We start from the raw sequence: 6,000 nt of genomic DNA on the forward strand, positions 1-6,000 counted from the left end.
ACATCTCTGAGCCTCTGCTCTCCCATCTGTGACACAGGCTGTGCTATTGATTTCTATTTCCAAATGGTCAAAAAGCAGAAAATAGGGCGCAGAGTGGGCTTGTGAAGACCACAGGTGAATGGTGTGGCGAGAATTTCCTGCCTCTCTCAACAGCTCAGAGTGAATGGTGCACAGGTGGTCTCAGCCTGGTCCTTTCTTAAGAGTTGACCCCTTTCTTCTATCTTACAATTTTCCCTTTGACCTTTGGGAGAGGGCCCTGGGTCTGCCCCCAGACTGATGACTGACAGCTTCCTTTTTCACTGCTTCTTTGAGCCTTCCTCGTCTCCCAACCTGCCATCCCTGGAGGCCCTCTGATCTGCTCTGGCTATTTATGGCACCTCCTGGGGGCCTGAATTCCTGGCTGGTCTCTGGCTCTCCTTTCCAAGTCATACCAGTTTACCCTGCTCACCCCAGAGTGCAACAACTAATCTGGGGGATCAGATGCCAGGAGCTTGACTCCTCTCCCTACAGCTGCCTCTATACTCTTTAGGACTCGCACACCCCATCCCCAGTGTTAACCCTGTTGGGTCAGGTTCTATCAATAGTCCCCCTCCTGCACAGGAGGATACTGGGCAGTAAGGTATTTCATTCAAGGTCACACGTGGAGTCAGTGGGGTGCTGGGATTTGAACCCAAATCTGTCAGCTCCCAAGTTCCATGCTTCTCCTACTGTGTCATATTCCCTGGAATTTAGTAACAAGGAGAGCTGACATCCTGACATTGCCCTAAAATATTATGTAGGTTAACTCATTTATTCCTCACAAGGATGTTTGGGGTAGGTACTATTATTATCCTAATTTTTCTGGTGAGGAAATTGAGACCAGAGAGGTTAAGTGACTTGCCCAAAGTGATGCAGCTAGAGAGGGCAGAGCCATGTGCTTCCAGAGTCATGTTTTACCTTCTTCACCATTCAGTCTCAACTGCTGCCAGCACCCCTGAGGCCCAGCTCTGGGAGAAGGGAAGGACAGAGACCAGTGGGAGTTGAAGAGGCTGAGAAGGAGTTCTTGCAGGAAGAACAGACTCTAGGAAGTAATTGGTGCATGAAGGGGTGTGTGTGTGTGTGTGTGTGTGTGTGTGTGTGTGTGTGTGTGTATGTATCTCTGTGTGGTGGGGGTACAGGTTAAGAGACACCAGACAGCTAGTATCTGGGGATGGAAACCAAAATTGGAATCCTCCCATCCTGTCTCTGCCGGTCCTTGCCCCCTTCTTGTTGGGATGACAGTGGCTGGAAGGAGCTGGGTTAGGCCTGGGATACACTGCAGCATGCCTCTCCCTGTCCCATTTCCCACGGTCATTTCAGAAAACATTCAGAGATTCCAGGAGGTGGTTGAGAAGGAGAAGACAGGGTCAGGCACGGTTGTTCCTTGGATCTTGGCCGGACATGGAGCTGCCCTCATTGGGAAGGGAGCAGAGAGGCCAGGAGGGGGGCTGGTGGAAAATAGAAGCCTCACCAGAGGAAGGTTTAAATTCTCACTCCCTGAAAGAGGATACCTCAGGGGTGCATTGATGGAGTTGGTGCTTTATGTGCAGGGACAGCTGGGACCCCAACAGTGCGTTGCCCCAGAGACCCAGCCCAGGCGTGCCTGCCCCTCCGGTCACTACTGAGACAAGGTACACAAACAACAGGCCTCGGGCACCAGACACCCCTCTGGAGGGCAGGAGGCTGCTTCCTCTAGCAACGGCTCTGTTGATATAAACACGAGGTGTCCAGGGCTTTGAGCAGCCTTGGCCAGTGAAGAGGGGAGGGGGCCAAGGGTCTCCCAGAGTCTGAGGCTGGGATTGGAGAAGGCACCAGAATCACAGGGCAGGGCAGGGTTTACAGTCTTCTGTACAGGACACAATCCTTGCCTTGCCATGTGGGACACGCCACCCTGGGTAAAATGGTGACTCCCGGGACTTTAGTCCTGGTCACCATGGTTTCCATTCCAGTAGCTACTCCTGGCACTGCCCAGCTACTGCGGCTGGCACTTTCAGTCTTTGAAGAAAGTGATCTGATAAGGATCATGGACATTAAAATGACTAATAGTATTCCTCTTTGGCGCGGTGGCTCAAGCCTGTAATCCCAGCACTTTGGGAGGCCGAGACGGGCAGATCACGAGGTCAGGAGATCGAGACCATCCTGGCTAACACGGTGAAACCCCGTCTCTACTAAAAAAATACAAAAAACTAGCCGGGCAAGGTGGCGGGCGCCTGTAGTCCTAGCTACTCGGGAGGCTGAGGCAGGAGAATGGCGTAAACCTGGGAGGCAGAGTTTGCAGTGAGCTGAGATCCAGCCACTGCACTCCAGCCTGGGCGACAGAGTGAGACTCAAAAAAAAAAACAAACAAACAAACAAAAAACAGACAGAGCGAGATTAAAAAAAAATATATATATATATAGTATTCCTCTTTGAAGGGGTGTTTGCAAGGCCAAAGAACCTACTGGGAGGAGGTGACAAACTACAGTCAACTTTTGAGAGGAGAATTTCAGCCCTTAAGATGAGAAATGTGTTGGAGTACGTGCAAGTGGAAGAGCTAGGGGGATTTTCTGGTGCTTCTCTTAGCAGATAATCTCTGTGTGGGCCATGGGACCTTGGAAAGGGATAAATGAGGCCCTGATGAATATGACCGAGGCCCTGGTATGACCAGGGATAGCTTCCCCTGGCTTCCATATCAGAAGAAGAGCCTAAATGTATGGCGTGTCCTCGACTTTGTAGGGGTGGGGGGAGAAGGAGTCTGGGAGGTGGGTAAATGTTTTGGTGGGCTCTACCTGAGGATAGAAGAGGCAGGTGGAGATCTGAGGAAGTTCTCAGCAAAGTTGGGCTTTGGACTGAGTACCTTGTGAGCTGCTGATGAGAATCAGTGGTAAAATCCTTCAAAGGATTGTGTGCTTGTGTTCTGGAACTACAAGAAAGGGGCCCTCTGGGAAGACTCTGAAACTGGGCTTGGGGTGCAGGGCAACCCCAAGAGATAGAGCAGATGGTGGCCGTTCACAAAAGAAAAGAGACTTTGGAGCCCTGGCCCAGGACTGACAACATTCAGGGGCCTCCAGGCTTCTCCTACGAAGCAGCTCTACCTGCCTGTAGGTAGGAGGGGCCAGAGATGTGCAGAATAAATACATCCTGCACTCTGCCCCGTTCCTAGCCCAGCTGACCAACCTTTGTCCACTGGGCATACACCTACTAGTCTGCCATCTCACCTAGCCCCTCTATGTCTCCATTCTGCAGAAATTGGCAAAGTGAGGAAGAGTGAAGGAAGAGTGAAGGTTTAGAGGAGGAAAGGATGGACTAGGATACAAAAGAATGAGATATGACACCTCCTGGATCTGCTGTTTTACCTAGTAGCTCTGCAGCCACTGGATGGGAGATCTGCAGAGCCTTATGATCTTGTCTCTCTCCGACTCACCAAATCAGAGGCAAATGGAAAAATACTGCCTCAGAACAAAAATGTGCACACAATCTGAATGGTGGAATCCTGGGACACACTTGCAAAGAGAAGAGGCAGCTCCAAGTCTATTTAGGCACAGCTCTTAAGTAACAAGAGGGCCAAAGGCAGGTGTCCACTAGGCTGGGCTCTGAACTGGGAAGTGGGTAAGGGGAAAGACAAGAGTCCCAGGAAGGTTGGGAGACTGTGGGATTAGAGGCTCCCTTCACCCAGGAACCAAGGAACTGGGGCAGAGGGGGATTTTAAGGACAACTTTGGAGTCAGAGGATAAGAGTTTGGAGCTGGGATTCTGCCCTTTCATGCTGAGTTTCTGCACATGGCCAAAAATCTCTTTAGCTTGGCTCATGCTGTATCAGGCAGTCATGCCAGCCCAGGGCTTGGGACACTGCCCAAATTAAGCTTTCTTCTAGGGCTAAGTCCAAAGCTAGAGGCATGGGTTAGTGGTTCCAGCTTGCCTTGGGGAGGTCAAAGTAATACCATAGGCATCGTACATCTTTATGGAGGTTCTGCCTAACTTCTAGAATTAGCTGGTAATGAATAAAATTGGTAGCAAATATTACAATGCATATATTATTATGAGATGATAGTAATGGTAATGGAAGATAAAGTCTGGAGTACCCACTTGCCAAGATCACACAATGGTAGTAGAGCTGGGGTAAGAACCCATGTATTGTGGGTTCCTAGCCTCTCCTCTGTCAATCAGTATTTATAGCTAAAAGTTGCACCAGGTTACCAGTTAATAGATAACAGAGTCAGTATCCAACCCCAGGTTGGTCTGACTCCACGACCAGAACTGCAAATCACCATGCCCTATTGCTCTCACTCCCCAAGATGATCTGATTTCATGGGTCTGGAGTCCCAACAAGTGTCTCAGGAGGTCTCTGGGGCACATTTTGAGAAGCAGTGTCCTGCAGCAACGGATCTCAGTTTGGTTGCACAATAGAACCAGGAGTTTCCAAAATGATTTAAGCCTTACCATTCTTTTTTCAGTTGTTCCAGAGTAGGGGTGGGGGTAGGGGTGGCGGCAGGGTGCTGGTCAGCATTTGTTTTTGAAGTATGACAATGTGTTCATGTATTCATTAAATTAATCAACAAATAAAAACATACAAGCACCTACTCTGTGCTCTGCCCTGCCCTGGGGCTGGAGATACAAAGGTGGGTGGGACACTGTGTCCTGGGGTGCCCGTGACCTGACCCACTGGGCTGAGCATGCCCTTGGTGGAGGAGGGGAGGCTGCAGACTCCCTCTCTTGGGTGAGCTCTGGAAAGAGCCACTCCCCTTCTCAAATTATGCTGCCCTGCTGGCTTCTCACCTGAGAGCACACAGTTTGTTTCAGCTCTAAAACTCAGCTCACGAAACCTCAGATTGTCAAGGCTAAACGGGCCCTGATAAATGATCTGTGCCCAAAGCACTCAAACTAGCTAGCAGCTGACAGAAGTGCTCAGGAGGTTTTAAATCTAAAGATGCCAAGAGCCCACCCACAATGTTCTCATTTATGGGTCTTGAGTGGGGTCTGAGGAATATGCATTTTTTAAGAAGCTCCAAACAGCTGTGGTTCTTAGCCTTGGCTGCACCTGGGGAGGTCTCGGGACGTTTTAAAAATGTTGATGCTCAGGCCTCCTCCCTGGAGAGGCTGATGAGGATTTTTAAACACTGCTGGTGATCCCATCATGCAGCAGGTGGAGACCCCCTACTGCAAGGTGTCTGGGTCTTCCAACTAACCTTGTTAAAGATTTGAGGAGGCATACTCAGGGGCAGTCACTCCTTGCCACCATCAGGGCTTTGAAACAAGGACAGAAGAAAATCAGAGAAGGGAGGAGACAAAAATGAAAAAGCCACTAAGAAGGTTTAGAAAAAGAGAAGCAAGATAGAAGGCTGAATAAGAAGCTCTTATGAATTCACCTGTCAGCACTCCGAGGCATAATCTCTTTTTTTTTTCAATGTTCTTCGCCTTATTCTAATAGTGATTAATTGATGTAAAATAAAGAAAGCATAGGAATATATGAAAGCAAAAAAGAAGGTCTATAATCTTATTTATCAGAGATGCATCACATATATATCATATAACGATAGTATATGTTATAACGAGATACTGCATCATAAATCTGATATATAAATTAATGTATAATATATACTATATAACCTTAACATGTATAATTAGTATCCCCACTTTTTTTTGAGATGGAATCTCGCTCTGTCGCCCAGGCTGGAGTGCATTGGCATGATCTAGGCTCACTGCAACCTCCGCTTCCCCGGGTTCAAGTGAATCTCCTGCCTCAGCCTCTTGAGTAGCTGGGACTACTGGTGCGCACCACTGTGCCCAGCTAATTTTTGTGTTTTTAGAGACAGGGTTTTACCATGTTGGCCAGGCTGGTCTCGAACTCCTGACCTCGTGATCCACCTGCCTTGGCCTCCCACAGTGCTGGGATTACAGGCATGAGCCACAGTGCCTGGCCCTGTAGTACCCTTTTTATAAAGTGTATTTTTCTGTTTTGGCTTTTTTGTCAGTTTAAAAGCCTTTTGTTTTTCAGGCAATTAAA

The sequence above is a fragment of the Macaca fascicularis genome, chromosome 4 (assembly GCF_037993035.2).
Source record: "Macaca fascicularis isolate 582-1 chromosome 4, T2T-MFA8v1.1".
NCBI classification, from domain to species: domain Eukaryota; kingdom Metazoa; phylum Chordata; class Mammalia; order Primates; family Cercopithecidae; genus Macaca; species Macaca fascicularis.